The sequence below is a fragment of the Bombus terrestris genome, chromosome 7 (genome assembly GCF_910591885.1).
Source record: "Bombus terrestris chromosome 7, iyBomTerr1.2, whole genome shotgun sequence".
Lineage (NCBI taxonomy): Eukaryota > Metazoa > Arthropoda > Insecta > Hymenoptera > Apidae > Bombus > Bombus terrestris.
The window spans coordinates 1,836,776-1,860,464 of record NC_063275.1 but is presented as its reverse complement, the minus strand read 5'-3'; the positions used below and the strand labels follow the sequence as shown (position 1 = coordinate 1,860,464).

Here is a 23,689-nt window from a genome sequence, read left to right as displayed (position 1 = left end):
TACGTGTTTCGTTCTTGTTCAAGAGAATCGTCCTTAGACGACGATCTCGAGCAAATCTCTCTTCCGTTTGCTCACACGCGTTCGTAATATCGATTGCACGTTTGGTCTGTGGCTACCGAGCTTGGTCCAGCCGTGTAATAAAACCGTCAAGTGAAAAAGAGCACTCGTGAGGGTAAAGCACTGCTTTTCGCGTTGACGAAGAGTTCTATGCACGTAGCTTATCGGCGGTAGCTTGTCGCGTTGATCGCACGGAAATATTTCTCGTGGTCTGGTATCGGACAGAAGATTAAAGGTGAATCGCACAGGGAAGGGGTGGCAAAAGATATCTCCGATATCGGAAGCGTCTCGAACAAAGCTGATAACCGTGTACAATGGCTTTGGCTTTATTTGCCCGAGCGACAAAACTCCTGCAGGATCTTTTGATGGTTCCACGTCCTCTGCCTCAATACGCCTATCCGGGTATTGTCGATTTTGAAAAATCCGCGGACAAGCATCGGCCTCTTTGTTTCTCTTTCGCCTGGTTTTCAACGATGCCAAGTGTTTTCCTCGGCACCGCTCTAACAATGCCACGTCGCTTGCTGCTCCACCACTTTCGCAACCGCTGCCGCATACAAACGCAGCCCGTAAGCGTCGTATCGTGGCGCAGCAAGTCCGCGTGCCGGAGCGAGTGTTGCTACGATTAAAAACCACCCCTACGCTTTTTCGCTTTTCTCTTCTTCTCTCCATTCGTCTGTTTTTCGTTCTCCAAGGGTTTAAGTTGCAACCAAAGCAAACAACAACCAAGGGATCGTGGGAGGGAGAGGGACACAGGCATCGCTGCTACGCCATTCACAATGCTTCCTCCCCTTTTTCCATTCAGCTCCATCCGCCAGACCTACTTGTTTTCTAATAAATACTTTCTCTTTGAATTTCGAGCCTGTTATTCCGACTTCGTCGCTCTGTGACCGATCTTTCCATTCGATCGTCCACACCGATCGTATTCGCAGAGGCCGTCTACCGAGTCGTAGCCAAAAATTTCCCTCACGTTCCGCTTTGGCTCGTCTTCCAATCTGAACGTCCTTTGGAAAGACTAACCCATTGTTAGCACGCGACCTTCTTCTCGCGGGTTTCGACGCTCCTTAACGCTAGAACTACCGATAGTTAACACGAAGCTATTTCTACCAAAACCAATGAAAATGATTGATCCTTAAGAAATAATGGAATATTTTTATATTTATTGATTTATTACTTTCTTACAGAAGCAATTCCATGTTATGTAGTACATTTTTGATATTATCAATTCATCTGGGACCATGATCCCTAAACGAGGGTTGACACATTTATAAAATAGTAGAACCAGTCATTTCCACTGCTGTGGTATTTCTAGTATTTCTAGTGATATCGTCCTATCGAACGATACGCGGTTAAAGTTTGAAAAACGTGTAGGAAATTGTACAAAACGGGGAAACTGATTAATTGGGGTTCGATAAAAAGACTGCAAGAGCCTTTTACACTTTTGACAAATACCAGCCATTTTAACTGGTATTGGTATAGGTAGCCTCGATAAAAATTATTTTTAGTTTGAATACATAGAAAAAAAAATAAAATTCATTATATGAATGATGAATTATATGAATTATGATCCCTAAACGAGGGTTGACAAATTTGCAAAATTGTAGAACCAGTCATTTCGACTGGTATTGGTAGAGGTAGCCTTGATACAAAATTATTTTTAGTTTGAATACATAAAATACAAAATAAAATTCATTATATGAATTATGATCCCTAAACAGGGGTTGACAAATTTGTAAAATTGTAGAACCAGCCATTTCGATTGGTATTGGTACAGGTAGCCTTGATAAAAATTATTTTTAGTTTGAATACATAGAAAACAAAATAAAATTCATTATATGAATGATGAATTATATGAATTATGATCCCTAAACGAGGGTTGACAAATTTGCAAAATTGTAGAACCAGTCATTTCGACTGGTATTGGTAGAGGTAGCCTTGATACAAAATTATTTTTAGTTTGAATACATAGAAAACAAAATAAAATTCATTATATTATTCTTTTAGTTATCGTCGCGGAAGTCATTACATCATTGCGGGAAAAAATATAACACGAATTAGGAATTTTAAAATAAAATTGTAAAACCAGTCAATCTCACTGGTGTGGTAGTTCCAGTGTTAAACGCGGAGAAATAGCAGGTTCGCTTGGTCTAGAGTTTCGAAGAAATGGCAATTTTCCGCACGATAGATTAGAATTCTAATATTCTTTTCTAACAATAATTCTTCAAGATGGTTGTCGTTAACCGGTTCGAGTAACTTCTCCCATTTTTCGATATACAAATCTTGGCTGTTTTCGTTTAGCACCTGTTTCGTAAGGATGCTAAGGAACGCTGGGTAAACTCATTCCGCACGGGGCATTAAAGGATAGCTAATTTCCTTTTTCGAATTTGCTGCAAGCGGCAGCTGCGTTTCCTATGCAAATTCCACCCTGCACATCCGCTACACTCTGGCTAATTTTTCTAGTACTTTGTTCTGGAAATATTTATCAACTTTCGCTTAGAAGAATACTTCGTTTATTTCACGATACTACGCGAACTGTATTTCGATAAAATGGGAAATATGTTCTCCACTTGCCTACTTTAATTAGGAATTCCCGATTAGTATGATCTTCCGGAAGAAGCAATATCGCTTTAAAAAAGAACTAACCGTAGCTTCGCTATCCTCTTTCTCGTTTCCTTACGACCTTCCTCTCTCGCCTTACTGTCCATATCGTTAGCCAAGTCGAGTACTGCGGTCGATTCTCTTTGCGAATTCGTTTTATCACGTATTTATTATTGAAAGGAGCTTGAAAATTGCAGTTTCTTCGATCCACCGATTCCTACGCGTTCCTACAGAAACTTGATTTCTTACACTCAATGCAGTTGAGAATATCTTCTCCCTGCGGATAATTCAATACGCGTCGAGTATCGAACTATACACTCGTCGATTCGATGCGAACTAACACGTGGTGATTTTTATGCTATCGTATTGTAACGCGTCAGTACGCCCTATCTATCGTTACCGTAATTCTCTGAATACAATTAACTGCTTATTCGTGCATTTACTTTGTCATTGATACGTAGCGGCCAACTGCCTTAGGAAAAGTTTCAAGTTGAAACAGAAAATTCAAAATTGGGAGAGACCCATATTATTGTGCTTTTTAATACTAACGTTGTTTTCAGTTACAAGATTGTTAGTGCTGTTTCTTGTAATCGTCGTGTTAAGGTTTTATCTCGTAATAGAGAGAGAGAGAGACAGAAAGAAAATGTGTGGATGAATGTATAATAGAAAAATATATTTGAGCAAGTTTAAGTATAAGTACAATGTGTATGCTAGTCCAGATCGCAGGCTGGCAGCGTTACTTTACGAAATAGCTTCGAAGCCATGGGTCTATGGGTATCCATACAATTACGAAAACTGGACTGTCTGCACCCCATTGCATCATCCGTGCAACGCGTGGTCCTAAAAAAACTATGAGGCTGAGAGGCTCTTCAAATTGATTTATCGCTAAACAATACTCAATGGCTTCGAGGACTAAGAAAGCTAAACATTAGAAAAGATTTTTTTTATTATTTAATTTGTACTTTACAATTTGTCCAGCTGGACATCTGGTAAATTTGGATTAGAAAAGATGTGGAGTTTTCCATTTCAACACTTCAGCTAGAGTTATACAAGAAGGTTAACTTCTTGTGGAAACATCAGTTAATAGAAATGCATGAACGTGCTCCCTATGATATTCTTTTGGTATTGTAGCATTGAGTGAGCTACGATCGAAATCGGCATACATTATCTCTCTACGTATACTTGATAAAATATATCTTGTTATTACAAATTCATCCACTCGTTCTTTTATCAAACAAGGCTGCGCGTTAACTACCTCAGATAATATTAATCTACGCGAAACTCTCTGTTAAGAATTGTGGATCTTAATGGCCGAAATAAAAGTAAAGGAACATTAAGGTTACACTTAGAATCCATATTAAAATAGTTATAGATTTATTTAATAAACGATTCCCAGGATCTTCGTCGATATACGTTTGTACGCGTCTCAGCTCTTTCTTTGTCTCGCCATCTTCCATACCACATTGCCAATGGAACAGTTATATTCATGTGTCTTTCGAGACGCTGCGCACACACATACTTCCGCACACTCATATTACATACGCGTATCGCTACTACGTGGCTAATCTAGTTTAGCACACAAAATTATATATATCTCAATACTTCCCTCCTCCTCTCTCACTGTCTTTTGATTTAAGAAACCATCGTTCTATTACGAGTGCACTGTCGTACACGTCGTACGGAACAATATATTACCTTTTCACGTTTGAACAATGAACGTAATTGAAGGAAAAAAGGAAAAAAAGAAATACGAAATAGGAAACCGTACGTATTTCGAGAAATGTTCGAATATGATTTATCCTGATCAAATGACTCGATCAATGAATTAGACTAAGGGGGAAGAGCGGGCCTGGCGTCCTTCTTGCATCTTCGACTGTTATTTTGATCCGTCTGTTAATCACGAGCGCAACTCGATATTCCTTATTGGAATTCGATATCGACTGGCGAATTTTGTTTACTGAAATATTTGATACGCACGCCAACACCGACATAAGCAATTTCGTTTTATAACGATGGAATGTTCGTATGAGAGGCGACGCGGCGTAAATACACGTTTGATACAGCCGGGTTTATACAGTTCTATTCGACCAATTACACGTTCCCGATATCGTGTGCCGACGCCGAGTAAAATCGTCTGGAAATAATTGTCGCGACCCGATATCACGATGAATCGAGCCACTGGAATCCGCGAGCTCCTCGAAACTGTAAACGAAAATGTTATCGCGATGGCGATCCGGATTCGGAGAAACGCATTAACCCGCTTTAAATCCTACGTTATCGACCGAGTGTTGGATAAATCGCAGCGAAAGTGGGATTCTTTCGGTACAGGCGTGGTCGCGTGTCTAGTCATCGAAATCGAGAAAACCGGCATCGCGTCGCTGAAACGATCAATCCGAGCGTTGGAAAGAGAAGTTCGTGCAATTGTACAATTCGCGAGGATCTTGTTGCACGCGAGGAAGAGAGACAGAGAACTGCGTAATATTTGTCTGGCAAACGCAGTTTCGATTTACGCGAAGCCAGAGTTCGTGACATACAAACGCGGCGAAACACCTTTCGCATTATGCACTGCCGCGGTTACTAATTACGCGATATTGATGCGCTGCGATTCAGGACGCGAACCGCTTCTTTTAATGACATCACACTTGCCCTACTGAAAATATTCAAGTGACGGGATACAAGATCGTTCGGCAGAAGCGTTACGAATATACAGATGAGGAAAGAAGATTTTCTATTTGCTTGTTAAATCGATCGCTAGCTAAAACGCGAGAGAAGATCGCGCGTAAAATTTCTCTTATTGTGGCGACGTGAAGACGATCCAAAGTCGAATCCGAATTTTCATTCGCCTCATTTCGAGACGCAAACTTCCCTCCAGCGATGTTCGTTTTTCCGGTGAATGTTTTCCGATGCAGATTGCACAATCAACCGCGAGAGTTTTAATTCCGAACTAGATATCTAAAAAACTCGAGACGTTTATTTCAGTTAATCCTTATGGCCCGCAGCTCGGTTATACTGGAAAATTGCAAATTTTCGTTATCTCGTACGTAAGAGAATATGTAAGAGGAAACTCGACTTTTGGTAGAGTAATCAGATCTTCCTTTTTTTCTTTTCTTTTCTTTCTTTTTTTTTTTTTTTTTTTGATTTTGTACTCGTTTTCTATAACAAGATGAAATAAAACAAAAGGTGATAATGGTTGTAGAAACGAAAGGCAGATATCTCGTTAGGCTACAAGATAAGACAAATATTTGTTTAATATTTAAACAAACGACAGATATATCGGTAGATGAATGGAGATATAAATCTTTCAGTAGTGTAACAGCACGATTTCTAACTCTAAATATATTTACATGGATACTGTAGACGCAAATAAAAGCCAGTTGTATTACGGCTAACTCGTAATAGCTTTGTGTATTGTTTGTGGATTGAAGTCAACGATAGGGTAGCCGGTGGTCGAGGTGCATTGTCATTGAAGGTTATCAACGATATGACTCGTCTTTGTAACTTTCACTCGCTTTAAGGCTATATTTATCCTACTAATCCTAGTCCCGTGGCACAAGTTACGTCGTCGTTTAAATATTTCACCGGGAATCGCGAAACTGGAGGATTACCTTGAATCCATCGTGCCAGCAGGAAGTAATAGCCCTCGTCGATTCTATGGTATACTGTCACGCTATAATTGTATTTCTAATTACGACATTGTTTGCTCGTCACATTGCTCGTTTTCTCGATCGATTTAGCCAAACGATACGTACTTTTTCTCTTTATTCTAACGTAATTAAGGAGCATCGTTTCTTAACGCGTTAACCATTATCCAGTTATTAGTTGTTTCTGACGAATATACTCGTCATGAAAAGACGGCAACATTTAGCGTTATGACGAGTATACTCGTCAGGAAGAAACTGAAGCAATATTTTGCGTTATGACGAGTATACTCGTCATGAAGAAACTGAAGCAATATTTTGCGTTATGACGAGTATACTCGTCATGAAGAAACTGAAGCAACATTTTGCGTTATGACGAGTATACTCGTCACGAAGAAACGGCAATATTTTGCGTTATGACGAGTATACTCGTCATGAAGAAACTGAAGCAACATTTTGCATTATGACGAGTATACTCGTCACGAAGAAACGGCAATATTTTGCGTTATGACGAGTATACTCGTCATGCGTAAAAAGCAGTTGCAACTTGCTGTTTAAATTGAGATTTTGCAATTGCGGTAAAACGCAGTGATAAAATTGAAAAGTAAAACGGACATTTCGATACAACTTAATTCCACGTTACGACAGCCACGCATACTCTGTGCTTGACGAGCATACTCGTCATCGTTTACTTTTTCCGACACATTTGAAGAGATCGTAACTGATTAATATTTTTAAATACAGTTTTACGCGATATGGCAAGATATAGTTGCTGACGATCGCCGCTGATTTCTCGTTAATATAAGTTTCAACAGATTGCTGAAGTCGCGGTTTAATATATATATATATATAAAAAAAAAGAAAAAAAAAAACGGCCGAGTGGGGCCACGGTGAATCGCGCGGACATGACAACACGTTGACCGTAAATGGATTAATGGGCTATGAATACGTGATACAGCAATCTGCGTATGCCAGCAGCACAGAAAGTAACACCGCACAAGCGGAAGTGAAACGTGCTGCTTCTTTCTATTACGACGTTCCGTAGCATCGACGCTTTCGTCCGGCAGATTGTTTTTCGTTCTACGAAAGCGGCAACCTGTTCCCAACCGGCAGCATTAATTTTATTAACAAATTAATCGCCTGACGTTCGTAAAGTCTTACGCTTTTTGTCGGACTTTGCGGCGATTGTATTCGATATGGGAGGTTTTTAACGGTGACGCGGTGGCCCTGGTAAGTCTGACGAACGGCCAAACTTCTCTTGGCCTGACCCTGTTTTTGCTTCCTGTTCGGCCCACGGTCACATTCTACATGGCGTTACGCGTGCCAACTAAATCTATTCCCAGGCAACTCGATTGGGATTTGCTGCGTCACGCTGTGCCAAAAATTTCTTTTATTATCTCTGTTACGTACCGCTTTGTTACGTTTCGTTGGTTATACCTTAAATTCCTTCTCCACCCGTATCTCGTTCTTGCGACTAATAATTTTGCTTTTGTCAGCGCGTTTATGTCGTTCTCGGCCAAGAGTTTGTAGCCAAGTTTGTCGAATTCGGGATACTTCATCGACGAGAAGGTCAGAATTATTCGCCCTAGTTGAATTCATTTTTCGACTTTCGAAACGGGTTATTTATTCCACACGATTCCGTGCCAACGTGTATTTCTTTTCTTATCTACAAGTTAGCTATTCGAAAAATGATCAAATTCCTTGGTAGGAAAATTAACAGAAAAAGGGAAATCGTTGGATCTACGATATGAAGGTAGACGTTAATAAAGGAATAGGTCTCTTATGGCTTGTGGCGTTATTAACCATGCCACTTTATAGAGAATTGCACGACTAGTTATTATACCAACCACTTGCCCGTACACACTTCTCTAACGCGTGTTATTCGACCTAAATGCACGTTTCGCGAGGAAGGGTGAACATACTAACAACGAAGTTTGTAATTATTAACTACGATCCGTTTTGACACATCCAAATTTAGCTACTTTGTTCGACGCGTATCGTACGCCGTTAATGACAATGGATTTAATATTTAAAATAGCCAGGAAGATTTTATTTATCGTTTGTTAAATGCAATATGAATTTAACACGGAAAGCAAAGCTACTCATCGATCGTAACATCGATCGACGAGTTGCTCCCGTCCGAAGGTGTATCGAGTATCGGAGCCATTCGTTAGCGATTCGGTCATTCGTTAGCAACAGATGTCGATCTTCTGTTTCCTGCGCGCAGCCAGGTTTCCATAAATCTTCCTTAAATTAACCGAATTAACTACTGTCTTGTGATCGCATCGCGAATAGCTCGTTCATTTCTGGTATCGCGAATTGCTGCTCCCTTGCGCGAATGCCTGTACATAATTCGATGTTCTGTACGACTGATACGTACAACCAATGTTTCGTTTTCGGACCAATTGCGTCCAGACTAATATCGCTAGAAACAGTCTGCATTCACAGAATTTGTCAAACATTTTAAATGCCACTCGCTCGTTCAAGAAACGGTCGATTTAATAGTCGCTTTCGATTATAGAAAGAAACCATATATTTTTGTACCAGATTCACCAGATATTAGAGTTAGCCGAGAATTGTCTAAGAACTTTTCACTATTTTACTTTTTTATCGATCCTTCCAGGAACGTTAGAATATTAATTAGACGGAGATGAATTAAACAGCTCGTACGAGATTCGAAGCTAAAAGCTCTTGAACTAAAGATCAGCTACTCTAATCGCTTCTTTGAGAAAAACCTCTTATATTTTATCTTCGTGGTGCAGGTATTTTAGCAGCGCAGATACATCCGTTGCTATCGAACTGGCTCGTGAAAAATGAACGATATTAATATTTCCAGCGATCTTGTACCAGACGATAGTTGTGCCAATCATCGCGAAATATAGCACGCGTGTCTAATTGCTTTCTATTATTCCGTCGAAATATAAGTCTAACTCTTTTAATGATCGAGTTTTCCACTATTTTGAATAATACTGGAACAGCTTCATCGTGGAATCGGGGCTTGGTAAACATAAGATGGTAGTTTGCGGTTTATTCGCACGGTTGGTTACTTTGCGAAAATAAACTTGAAATTTCCGCGAGAAAAGGCTTTCGAGCGAGGAAAGGCCAGCGAGCTTTATTTCCTCGTAGGAATTTATACCTCGACGAAAGAATCGGCGAAGACTGTTTTCCCTGTCTCGAGAATTCTCGTGCGCTTGTTTGTAGCGATTTAAATAATAGAACAAACTCCTCGCGGATATTCCCTACGATTTCTCTCTTTATCCGCCACCTTCTGCCCTCTCTAACCTTCCAGAACGATACATCTACGTACATCGCGGCAAGTATATGTTTGCCGGACGTAATTCGGCAATTTTCGGCCACCTGTGCAAAATAGATTTCCCTAGTTTCCATAGCTGCGAAATCCATTCAAGAGATTTTTGTCCAGACGTGCCATTTCGATACTCCGATCGAATCTTGGCAACGAGACGGCGAATATCTACGAACGTAACCGAATAGAAAAGCGGTGGTGGTAGCTCGATCGTCGAAGAGATGCCGATCGCCTCGTTGGTTAAATCGGCGTGCGTTGCGTCCGAAGAGAAAAAGAAGGTTATTTGCTGAAAACGGCCATCGGCAAAGAATGTAAAATCGGCGATTACGATCCGCCTTTTGTTCGCCCGAGGAGCATCTTTGCGGCCGAAGATGATCTCAAGAATCGAACGATTCTCGGCTTTGTTTCACCCTTATCGGTGATAAGAGGTTTCAAAAATGGTAGCCAGTTTAAACGGATGCAATATCTTTCTAGCTGGTGTTTCCTTCGCCACGACATTTGCATACTTGGTATCTACTGCGATTCTTATCTGTCGCTCGTAGCTTACTTAGTTTTATATCATACCGCGGCGTTTCGTTTTCGCACTTTCGACGAAACTCCGTCGTTCTTCGTCGTAGGAATTTTGATCGACGAGCTTTCTCGATATTATCTGCCAACACGATACCTGTGTAGGTGAAGAGCCGGTGGAGGGAATAAGAATCAATGGCTTGCGGTCAATTTGATCGAGCACGTCCGATACATTGGTGTTAAGGGAAATAAATGATAATGGAAGAAGCCGAAGCAGCATTGCTTTCATTGTTCTTTCCGCTCGCGTGTCGAACACTCACCAATACCCGAACTATCTTCCAGGTTCGCGTTCCAGACGAATCAAATATATTTATTTAAGCCGCCAGCTTCGTTATAGAAATCATGCGTTACACCATATTCCTCTTAATCGAATCGGATATTTATAGCCACCAGCTGTGCATATAGAATTAAGCGGACCGCAATAATCCTAAGGAACTGTTACAAAACGAAGTTTCTTGATTTACCGTTAAGGCCGTCAATTGGTATATAACATTTTCGAGTCAAGAGCTTCCTTATGGTTATTGCTCCATCGAGTAAAAATTGCGGAAACGTGGGTTTTCCTGGAATTCCACGCGCAAGCGACCAGTGGTGGGGCGATCACCACCGAACAATAGTTTTCCTTTGCGACAGCATCGTCACCGGATTTCACTGGTTCATCGTCTTTAGAACAGTCAACATCTCTTTACCAGGTTCCATCCTTAGATCAGTCACCTACTTTGCTATCTACGCACCAGTGTAGCTATCTTCTCTACAAAGTTGTTGGAAATATATAATATCTTTGAACTGTTAATCAAGCATTCTACTCATTAAACTACCTGTATTATCCTAATCGAAATAGGGGATAGAACAGTTCGTGTCGTCGATTGTCTAATCGTAACGGGAATTTACGACTCCCGTTGACGCGCTTCCTCGCGATCGCGTCTCTCCGCGACTGGTCGAAGAAACAGTCGGTTGTATGTGAGGTGGTTGGTGAAGGTGGCCACAAGAAATACTTTTGTTTAACAAAAAAAGTTTATTAAACTATTAGCAATTTACGATATCAACAATTTACGATCAACAATTAACGATCAACGATTAACAATCAAGAGTTAACACTAGAACTACCGATAGTTACCACGAAGCTTTTTCAAAATCAGTGAAAATGACTGGTCTTTAAAAAATACGTAATAATGGAGTATTTTAATATTTATTGATTTATTATTTTCTTACAGAGGCAATTCCATGTTATGTAGTACATTTTTGGTATTATGAATCCATCTGGGATCATGATCCTTAAACGAGGGTTGACAAATTTATAAAATTGTAGAACCAGCCATTTCGACTGGTATTGGTACAAGTAGCCTTGATGAAAATTATTTTCAGTTTGAACACATAAAATACAAAATAAAATTCATTATATGAATTATGATTCCTAAACAGGGGTTGACAAATTTGTAAAATTGTAGAACCAGCCATTTCGACTCGAATTGGTACAGGTAGCCTTGATGAAAATTATTTTTAGTTTGAATACATAAAATACAAAATAAAATTCATTATATGAATTATGATCCCTAAACAGGGGTTGACAAATTTGTAAAATTGTAGAACCAGTCATTTCGACTGGTATTGGTACAGGTAGTTTTGATAAAAATTATTTTCAGTTTGAATACATAAAAAACAAAATAAAATTCATTGTATGAATGATGAATTATATGAATTTTGATCCCTGAACGAGGATTGACAAATTTGTAAAATTGTAGAACCAGCCATTTCGACTCGAATTGGTACAGGTAGCCTTGATGAAAATTATTTTCAGATTGAATACATAAAATACAAAATGAAATTCATTATATTATTCTTTTAGTTATCGTTGCAAAAGTCATTGCCCCTTTGCGGAAAAAAATATTACATGAAGTAGGAATTTTAAAATAAAATTGCCAAACCAGTCAATCTCACTGGTGTGGTAGTTCTAATGTTGATAATTACGTATCTTGAACTGTCTTGTTTCGCTATGACGCTAAAGCTTTCGCACTTGGCAGCTCGGTGCAGAATGAATCTTTCGTTCGAAACCAAACGGATTCTTTTCTTTGTTTCCCTTCGATATTCGCACTACGCACGCGTTTATTAGATGTCCGCGACAATTGCCGCGTATGCATTCTTCCAAATATTCGGCGAAAGAACCGTAGGGATATCGATGGTACCATTAGGCACGTCGGCCTTACGCTTTGAAGATATAGCGCTTTGTGTCGCGAAGCCGTTGGAAAGTTCCGTGGTCGAGTGCCACCACATATGTATCTTCAATGATCGGCGTATTCATTCATAAACAACGAACACGTAATGGAAAAATATCGTAAAAAGTATGCAATTCAGGTCTGAAGGTTGCAAGCTAAGCGACACCGGCCACGTTCCAAGAAATAGCCTGTAGCATGGCTAACGAATGAATTTGTTTCCCTTTGAGCGTATCGAATCGCGTACGATGCTCTTGCGAGGAAAAGGCCGTTAGATGGGCCGACGTAAAACACGGCCGGCATGGAAATGCGAAAGTTTTTTCGACGCGACGCGACGTTTCGTGCCTATATGCTACGTATTTATAGATCACGCGAGCTACACAGCCAACAAAGGCACGGCCCTACACACGCTCGGATCAACTATGAATAGTCGTTTGGTGCCGAAAGTCGGCGTGATTTATGGAGCCTGCCACGGTGTATTTTTCCGCGAACATGCCGCGAAGAAATGGAAAGAAATGTGCTGGCTGGTCGATATTAGAAAATAGCGAAAATTTGCACAGTTGTATTTTAGTCGCGTGACTCTGCCGGCTAAACGACGCGGAAGCAGCTTTGGTAGCACGTGCTTCGGTACTCGCTGCGTCGTCGCCGAGAACGCTCAGGAAGGTGTGAAATTCAGCGGCGAGAAGGGAAAATAACGCGAGAGGTGGAAATTGTTGCCATACGCAACTTACGTCTTCGCGTATCTTCCGGAGAAATGCAGGAGCCGGAAAGAGGGAAACTTGCTGGGAAAATTAGGGACGGGACGAGTTAGAAGGAAAATATGTTTCAACTGCGAGAAGAAAATGCCGGCGAAGGGTTTTTCATTTTCACAATGTACATGACCGCGCCTACGAGCTCAAATTCCCCGAGTGTTCTTCCTCCCATAGTTTACCCTCAATTAACTTTTGCGAACCAGCCACTTTTACTTATGCGGAAAAATGCGAAAGCGTGTGCATGTTCGTCCACGCTTTCGTGAAGACTAAACTTAGATTAAACTTATCTCGTGATTAAATTTCTCGCGGTGAAAAGTTTGAAAATATTGAAATATCCACTCAATTTTGGAAGCTGCCGCCGCCTTTCAATTACGAGCACGTCCCTTTTATTAAATTTTGAAAACCCTCATTAGCCTCCACGTGTTCGTCTTTATTAATTTCAAGTAAAAAAAAAAAAAGAAAAAGAAGATATACATTTTTGGATACTTCGTCCGGTTTATGGATTTTCTTCTGCAAACTGCAGCGCCAAGATTTTACGTAATTCCCTTCCGTTCCGTTGATTTTTATTCTAATAACGTTAACGAATTAATCTCGATGGGAGAAACGGAAATACCGATGGAAAGTGTGCTCGTGCTTCTACATCGTGCGCGGTTTCGTAAATCATCCTGACGAGCTAATTACATTTCAGCTTCGCTGGGAAAATTGATATCGAACGCGCACGGTTCATAATCGGTTGATAGTTTCGAGGCAGAGTTACACGCGCTTCGATAGCATGCGCTTAAAAAATATTTTCTGCATGATCGTTTCATCGTTGAGTAAATATTTGTCGTTAGATAGCGCGTGGTAATACTCTGGAACGATTGAAGGTAATTATAACTTCGTTGTCGTTAATAAACGCAACGATCAATTAGGCAAGTTGGCAGTAACGCTGATAACGAAGATGATTTAATTATCGGAAATATACTACCGCGTGATTATCATTACGAGTATTGCACGATAGGGCAAAATATTAGATAGAGAAATTTCACTCTCGCGTAAGGTATACATTTTCAGAATACACAGCTACAGAAACATATTTCACTAAGATCTCTCTCTAAACAGTTAGACATAGGTGTGACAATTTTTCTCTCTTAACACGTTCTGCTCCTTAATACTCTTTCAAACCTCTCTTCTTTGGCTCTCGCTTTAAACACCCTCTCATCATGTAGCCACCGTTCATCCTTCACAACACTCACCCCATCGTATACGCTCTCGTTGTCGCCCAGCCTCTTTCATCTACTTCTAGGCTCGTTTTTTGCCGCACACTCTACCATACTTGGTCTTACAACATTTTCTTTTTTTCCTGTTCGACTTTACACGCTACTCGTTCTATTCGCTCGAACGATCTCTCACGGTGGGATTAAAAAATTCCATCGTTGATCGGCATATTCAGTACATTGGTAAGCCGCGACAAGTTAGGACGCTTGCGACGATTACGCTAAATTAATTGTTTGTACGACGATGCGCTTACGAGTACAGTTTAGTTTGGCGAGCAAGTTGTCAACGCTTTTCTACAGAGACGAAGGAACGATTTCACTCCTGTTCTGTATTAATATGCTACATCTGCAGCAATTGTCGTCATTCTTGCATCGTATATATATATATATAGCGTGTCTAGTTAGTCAGATTTATTAGCGGGGACATAATGCGGAGTTCGTCTGTTTAGGCAGTAGTTTGTCCTAGTTTCGGTCAGACGTCTTGGGACGTTTAAGGGGATGTCCTGAATTAAAATGTTCTAAAACAACGTTTTTTTGTGATTTTTTTTTTAGAAGGGAAAGAAAGTAACGAAGCTATTGAATTTTGAGGCATGGTTTTGTAAATATTTAACGAATACAAACAAATTTTTTTTAAAGCAAAAGAGAATATTATAACAGATTTGTAAGCCTATTTCATAGGCTGCAGTTTCCTATGAACACTACTTTTGTGTTTATCAACATAACGTCAATCGAGGCAACGATTTACAGTGAGATCCGTTGTAACGAGACGTGATAAAGTGCAGGCGTATCGAGCCAAAATTCAAAGTCGATTTTTTCGAAAACAAAGCCTCAAACGAAAAATTTTTATTGTATATTTTCGACTTATTTTTTCGCGTAGAATCATCCCCTTTCCGCTTGTATCACCAGTTACCAACCACCCTGTATAATAATTTAATCCTTTTTTGGTTTTTCGTTTCAGTCAAGGATTACGAGGTGAACCTTTCACGCCGATCGAAAACTGCAGCCCATGAAATAGGCTTACAAATCCGTTATAACATTCATTTCTATTTAAAAAAAAATTTTTTATATTCGTTAAATATATATAAAACCACGCCACAAAATTCAATAGCTTCGTTTCTTTCTTTCCCTTCTAAAAAAAAATCACAAAAAGACGCTGTTTTAGGACATTCTAATTCAGGACACTCCCTTAAATCGCAACCATTTGATCTCCGTTAGCCCGTGCGTTTTATTTTTATGTTCCATTCAAATTTTCTTGCAGTTCACACGCAGGATCGTTGGAATAATTGTTCCATCGTACACCTGTCCTGTATAATCCGCTTTCAGAGACGAATTTCGAGAGCAATCCCGATTTTGAATCTCGAATTATTCGACATCTGGCGATCGTTACTGATTCAGAAACGACGTCATCGTTACAGTTCGAATATTGCTCGCTGCTTGGTCGATATCGCGCGCTATTTTTTCCTTCGAATATCAATGGACGATATCTTGGAAACGTAGAAGACTTCCAATTCTATCGTGATAATTATACGATCGGTAGAGAGGTGAGAAATTCACGGAGAGGCTGCTGAAACGAATTGAAGATTGCGATTGCATTGCGAAGAGATGGCAGAGGCGAGCAAATTATTTCGCTCTCGACTCGCTACTTGCTCGGTCATCCCAGTTTCCTTCGATTTTTCAGCGGCGCGTTCAAGCTGTTCGCCGATGCATTTATCAACGTGCTGACACGCGCCATTCGTCCGTTGTGGAAACACGAGTTGGCCGGTTGCGGATTTGCACGATAAAACGATTGGTCAGGATCTGTCCGATGGAAAACTCGTAACGCGAACTCGATAAGTTCTACGTTCCGTTTTTTTCATTCCTGGTTTTGCTTGATCGATGATTTACGAGATGATTTACGAGACGCAAGGAAAATATCCGAATCTGGCCAGCGATTAAAAACGCCGCAGCCACGTTCAAACGCAACTAATTCGTTTCGTCTGACGTTCTAGGAATTCTGCCTTGCAGTAGATCGTGGCAAAACAATTCTCGCGAACCTGTGCAGAGTTCTGCGTTCCTAATTACCGTTACAGGCAAATAGGTTCGACAATGGGATTAGTTAGATTTGCCACAGCGTCGCAGTATTATATCAGGTTGTCCGAAAAGTTCCTTTCGTTTCATAAGGTTTTTGTTTTATATTATTTTATTGAATTAGATATGATCCATTTCGTTCTATTTTTCTATTAATTCATTCGTGCATAATTCAATAAACTGATACAAAACATTTTGCGTCTATTATTTCCTTATGCTTATAGAAGGAAAGAAACTTTTCGGACAAACTATATAATCGCATGTGGGAGGTGCACGAAGCGAGAAGAAAAAATGAGAGCTGCCGGGAACGAAGGTTTAGCGAATACAGAATTCACGAATTCGACTGCAATTGCAGATTCCAAACAAACAGCTCCACCGTCGATGAACCGTTCGCCTACTCAGATTCACCCGAGCAACTTGCTCGAATCTGCGAACAGATATCGATTTTCCTCATCGTACGATGTTTCCTCCGTCGTGCGATTTAAGAAGAAAGACAGAATAGTTGCAAATGAAAGGTTTGGTGTCGATAGAAGCGAGCGTGACGTTTCAACGCCCAATCTCACGTCCCTCGTCTTTGATCTTCCGCGGTTCGCCGAGCAGCTTTATAGCCAGCGTTTCAGCGAATGGCAACGATTTTGGCGGAATAGCGCGCGCGTGTCAGAAGCGATCGTAAATTCCCAGGACTCGTTTCTTTCCAAATAAACAATTCGGAACGATTCTTGTGAAACGCGAGAATCGAAGGTCGGCCTAGAGGATCCGCCAGCCCGGAGGATGTGTCCACGGCCGACAAGCGCATCCTCGTGTTTATCGGACTCAGGATACACCGCAAGCACGACGTGACGTATTGATCGCAATAATAGAGCGATTAATAGTTGGCCACGCAATTCTCGTTCGTTTCGTGCTATTATTAATCGGACATCAATCGAGCGTCCCACTTAACGTTTAATTGTGAACACGCGTGCCGGCTTTACACCCAACGTGGCTATATATTTCACGCCAGACCCTTTCACGCCGTCCACGCTATTGTTCCACGAGTGCTTCGCTTTTTGCGGGTCGAACATCGATTCGCGCCGCGGTCCTTTTCTTCCCTTTTTTTCCTATTACGTTTTACGAATACTCGCGCGTTACATTCAGCGCACAGCGATTCTCCGTGGAGCGGCCACGTTCTCGGATTGCAGGGATCGCGTTCGAAGTTGCGCTTCAACGCAATGCGAAGAGAAGAATCCCGCGGAAGGGAAAGTCTGTCGCGCGGCTCGACGGTGAAGCTTCCGTTCGTACCCGATCTCTCGTTACGTCCATCACCGAAGCGAAAGAAAGAAGTTCTCGGAAGTTGATGGCGCACCGTTAGACACTATCCTTTGTCTAAGCACCTGTTGCAAGCGACGCTTGGTTACAAGCTCGCGCCACACAGAAACACGTAAGAGCAGACGTGGGACGAGGCGTGGGACGAGCTTGTTTCGGCTATTTTGTCCGCTTGCGGCGGACTCGTTCGTCCCGGCCGCGGCGCACTGGTGCAACGCCTTCCTCCTTCATTTCTGTCCGGTCAATAGGTGGCTTTTCATTACTCGAAACGCTCGCTTATCTAGCCTTTCCAGCCGTGTTAAATCGTAACACTTTCTCTCTAACGAGATCCATATTTCCGTGCCGTCCTGTACCTTTTTTAGCCGCCGGACGTGTAATTATTCGCGGTAAAATTGGCTCGCATAAACGTACTACCTTTTCACTGGCCGTACAATCCTATTGCTTTATGATTTACAACCGTGTCAACGTTTACACGGTATATTTTTAAAGTGACCACTGAAACGCCTATTCTATTTATACAGATTGTTACGCGCCGATCTGCATTTCTTTTTTCCTTGGAAATGCAAAACTCTTTCATTTAAATAAATCAGCATGTAAACCGTGCTCGTTACAATAGTAGAAATAAAGATATTAGACGTATCGCTGACGCAGACTCCCTACCCCTTTCCATATGTACACGCGTCCTGTTATACGCGTTATGTACACATATATGTGGTCAGATACACGTACAAGTAGGTGTACATATATATACTTACATCCAGAAGTGGCGTAAGTTCGATGAGCGATACGAACGACGAAGTTGGATTTGTGTCTGCGAAGGCCGAAACGACGTCGCTTCTCCGGTCGATTTGGTGTCAGGGCGACGTGACGCGTCAAATGCGAATTCACGTTGGCAGAAAGTTCAATAACGCGGCGATCGATCTTTCTTTATGGTCATTTTTTTTAGCTCTATTCTACGTTTAACATCCTCGTAAGCTGCTCGCACGCGTTCAAACAAATTCGCATCGAGTAAAGATATGTAGCGGCTTATGCGTCTTAGGACGTTTCGATATGAAGATGCCTCACATAGTTGTTTTGCCACAGAGGATTAACACTATACGAGGTAATGTAATAAACAAACTCTGGACAAAGCAAATTCGCTGCTATGTGCAACCTACAACCGGCGACAAGTTCAAACCTTCCAGTACCTCCCCTCGATTAGTACAAATAGACGACTATGTTCTCCAAGAGTCAGTAGCGCGAGTCAATATCAGTATCGAGTCAGTCAGCCAATCAGCCAATCAGTGAATCAGTCGTGCGAATGAATATTAGTATCAAGTCAGTCAGTCAGTCAGTCAGTCATTCAGTCAGTTAGTTAGTCGCGCGAATGAATATCAATATCGAGTCAGTCAGTCAGTCAGTCAGTCGTGCGAATGAATATCAGTATCGAGTCAGTCAGTCAGTCATGCGAATGAATATCAGTATCAAGTCAGTCAGTCAGTCAGTCAGTCAATCGTGCGAATGAATATCAGTATCGAGTCAGTCAGTCAGTCAGTCAGTTAGTCAGTCGTGCGAATGAATATCAATATCGAGTCAGTCAGTCAGTCATGCGAATGAATATCAGTATCAAGTCAGTCAGTCAGTCAGTCAGTCAATCAGTCAGTCAGTCAGTCGTGCGAATGAACATCAGTATCGGGTCAGTCAGTCAGTCGTGCGAATGAATATCAGTATCAAGTCAGTCAGTAAGTCAGTCAGTCAGTCAAGCGAATAAGTATAACGAATCAGTCTAACGAATCAGCATGACAATTAGTATCAGTACCGCAGTATCGCGCAATCTCATAACGAATATCATCAAGCGAGCAACGCTTGCGATTAACTTTGTATTCTACATTTTAAATTATCTGTAAATATAGTTCATTGAATTAACTCACCTCCTTATTACTGTAACCAACAACACGTCTCACCTTCCACCACAGATACAAGAAAGAAGGCTATTCGACAGCGTATAATTAACAAAACAGCAAAGAAGTATAATAAAACAGCAAAGAAACGCGCGTGAAAAGGCAGCCGCTGAACGAGCGACGATCTTAACAGGAGATTTCGCGGCGCGTTAACGAGGTACAGTAGTTTCGCGATACGCAGATTCCGCGTGTAACCACGGAGAAATAACAGCGCGAAGCAAAGATCGCGCGGCGCAATTGAAGGCCATCTCGGACTAAAGAGACGACGGCAGAGACCAGGCAGACGATGAAATGCCTTTCAGAAAGCGCTATATCGTGGAATAGAAGTTTTATTCGGCGGAAAAAAAGCGAGCACATGGGGCGGGGAGATGAAACGGCGACAGCCATTTCGCGCGACGCAAAAGTGTGGAAAATGGGAGGGTTTGGCGGAGAAGGGTGCGAGTGGTACGCGTAGATTCGACTGCGGTTGCAACGACGTTAAGAATAACAAACGAGAACGAGGGCAAGAGCGAGGTTGTAACCCGGCACCGGTTTTCCGTTGTCCCGACGTCCCGTTATTATCGTCTCGAACGTTTCGTCACGCTCTCTCGGCCGAGTAAGAATTACGTGACACTGAACCGCCACTGTTTGCCCTCCGCCTAGCGCCATTCGGCACACCGTTAACTTTACCAAACTTCACCGCGCTGTTATCACGTTGACTGCCGCGTCACCCACGTTCGGGTGACAGCAAAATTTCTGATAGGTCCTCGTCACCCATATTCGGGTGACGATTACTTGACTACTTGCGAAGGATCGTCGTAGGTATTTGAAAAGATATTCCAGAGGAAATAATAAAACTATCGAATTGTTATAAAAGTAATACGAAAATGGTTTATTAAGGAAATTATTTAGAATGGAAAAGTTTGAAGCATTCTATACAAAGGTGAGTTTGGCCGGGACAATTTGGACAATAAGTCGTTGCTTTCTTTAAATTCTCCCGTGCCTTTGAACGGTCCTTTCGACGTCTTTTATCTGCATAACACAGTTTGCATGCGCGTCTAATGCTTCTTCCGGAATCATTTGTCCCAGCGGCGATATCATGCTGAGGATTTTTTCTATCTTCAGACAACCCTAATAATTTTCCAGCTAATAATTCTCTAAATCTTCTAATATTTATATCCTTCCTTGTTGCAATCTTCTGACGCAAGTAAGTTTATTATTTCGTCGTCAACGAACAGCTCAACACATCATATGGATTAACATCGCCATGGATTAATGGCCTATAATGGATATTATGGATTAATCGCCTATAATGAGACCGTCTGTCTCAGGAAAAGAAAATTACTTCTGCCACTGAATCCATTCAATTCACCAAACTGAATTATACTTTCCTCGGTGTCATCAGTTTTTCTTTCTTCCTCAATGACCAATTCCTGTCAAATCTCGTCAACGGTATCTTCATTACATTCAGTATCACTACGATTGTACTTATCAATATCCGAATCAGAATCAGACGATGTAATTCTACTTATATTTCTATTTCTAGGAAATCTGATTTCTTCCTCGTTGTTACTACTTTTTCACTGTTATTTCGCTCACTAAGAAATAAGTTTCCCATTTTTCTTTTCGACATTGTAACGAATTAGGGCGGAGACCTTAAGTTATCTAAAATATCGGTGCGAGTCTGGCAGAGTACGCTTGTTACAGCGACACTCGTGGTCTGAAGGAGATTTCATCGAAAAGACGCGTAGCAGTGAACGTGTTGTATCATTAGTTCGGTATTTTTGCAAAATTTTCCCCCAGGAGATCGAATACATTTTCGAACGATTCTCGAGTTTTCCTCGACCAGAGGAAAATAGCGGCGTACCGAGTTTCAGCGGCCCGCGGGGTAAACGGTTTCCTTCTCGTTGCTTCGATTACGAACTTTTCACCGTTTTATGAAATATTTCCACCGAGGCAATTTATGGTAACTGGCCGTGGATTATTCCCAGCGACATGTTTAACGATTTCACCTAGCTTTCTACGTTTCCGCTGGTAGTTTGATCGATCGATTTAGCTAGATCAGCCTGTTAGTTGGGTAATTGTCAAAGGCGATTATTATAGCGCACAATGGAACGTCGATAGGGGCTTGGTTATTGAGTATCGACGCGTCTGGCCTATCAAGAAACGTTAACGGGAAGCGATGAATCTACTTTCGGCAATCGTTAGGTCGCTTTGAAACGATCGGACGGATGGCTGGGAAGATTGGCGAGTTAAACGAAGAAGAGATAGCGCAAATTATAGCTGGCATGTATTTTTTTTTTTTCTTCACCGGGAACGAGAAGGAGAACGCGAGAGGAGAAAAGTTTGCCGACCATGGCCGCTGCGATGCTATAAAAATAGACGGGGTAATGAAACATTAATGTGGAAATATGGCACGGACGTAAGCGACCGGATAAACAATTATAGCGCGACCTGTCGCGCGGCGGATTAATTTAACGAGAACAAATTAAAAAGAGAAAGGAGAAGCCATCGAAGAACGATAGTTATAAATCACAGCGGGACTGGAAAATCGGTGATTCGATCACGAAAGCTTTGCCAGATGGGTAAATACATAGATGTGCCGATTTCCATTTCCCTTTTAAATCTTCCTCTGCCTCTACCTTTTTTTCTTTTTAATCCGTTGATATTTCGTAAACGTGTTTGATAATTCGTTGAACATTATTCGCTCACCTTTCGTTGTTTCAAAGCTTGCTTTGTCCGCGTGAAATTTACACAAAGGGTCGTCTGTGTTTCGGGAAAATGGCTTTCAGCGTTTCTATCCGTTTTACAGGAGCGTGTAGGTGTGTGTTATAACGATCGCGGAATTATCATACAATCGAAGCATACAACGATCATTTGCTCGAGTGTTTCATCGGCTCGCAAGCAACGTCATTGAACTTTCGCATCGAGTTAAGCGGCGATTAAGAAGGCGAACTAGCGTGTAGGCAAATAATTCGCGTGTTGAGAAGTGACAAAGCAAAAATTTCCATAAAGCCCATGGACGACGCGGTGCAGGGAAATTTCGCGTAAAAACATTACCGAACGCTACCACGTTGCGTAATAAAACATCACCACGCGACGTCCAACGTCCGGCCATGTCGCGCAGGTAGGCGAACAGGTAAAAGTAAATATAGCAGCGAGAAGCTTGCGCATCTGACCTGGGGCCGCAGTTTGTTCATCCCTCGTATAGCCCGCACAGGTTCAGTACAGGTTCTGTAGTATCTGGTGTAGCGGTGTTCGTAGCTTAGTACGCGTAGAGGCACGGAGAGTGCGAGAACGCGAGAGGTAGAGGGAGAAACCGACAGAGAAAGAGAACGGCGCAGCAAACCCCTAACACTTCCCCACGCCGATTCACGGCAATGCGGTACTCCTATCTATGTTTAATAGACTGCATAGGCGGCGGTAGCAGAGCACGTTGTCGGGTCGTTTCAACGCGCCGCCTTTGGAGCTTTCCCTTTTTCTATGGATCAACTCGTAAGAACTCGTTATCCGGCAACGCTCGCTTCCGAATTCCCGCCAGTTAATCGATTTCTCCGCGTACTCGCCTTATTAGATTTTCAACGACCATTATTTTTAATCGCAATATCTTCTTCTTTCGTGTATTTTCCCTTTGCCACATTCGTGCGAGATATTGGCTTGGCAATTAAGTGATCGCGGGTTTTGTTATTAGGCGGTATCGACAAAATCCGCAATCACTTAATTGCCAATCTAATATTTCAAGATATTTCTTTATTCGAGCTAAGGTTCGAGCTAGCAAGACTTTGTAAATATTTAAGAGCTTGTTTGTTGTTGTTGTCGGTAGGTGGTATTGACAAAATCACTTGGTTGCCAATAAACAAATATCTCGCGGTGAAATATTGGACTGGTAACTAAGTGATTGCGGATTTTCTCGATATCACCTAATGACAAAGGCAAAGCAAGATATTTTCTCGCTCGAGCGATGACGGACGACGTTAGAAACGGTGGTTACAGCGATTATACTCTCGGGCTAACGAACGTAGCCA

The 23,689-nt window shown here is 41.6% G+C and overlaps 1 protein-coding gene across 8 annotated transcripts in view; it reads left to right on the top strand.

The window, feature by feature from the left end:
- LOC100648438 (potassium voltage-gated channel protein Shaker) overlaps positions 1 to 23,689 on the top strand; it is a 198,121-nt gene that overhangs the window by 8,415 nt on the left and 166,017 nt on the right. The window lies entirely within an intron of this gene.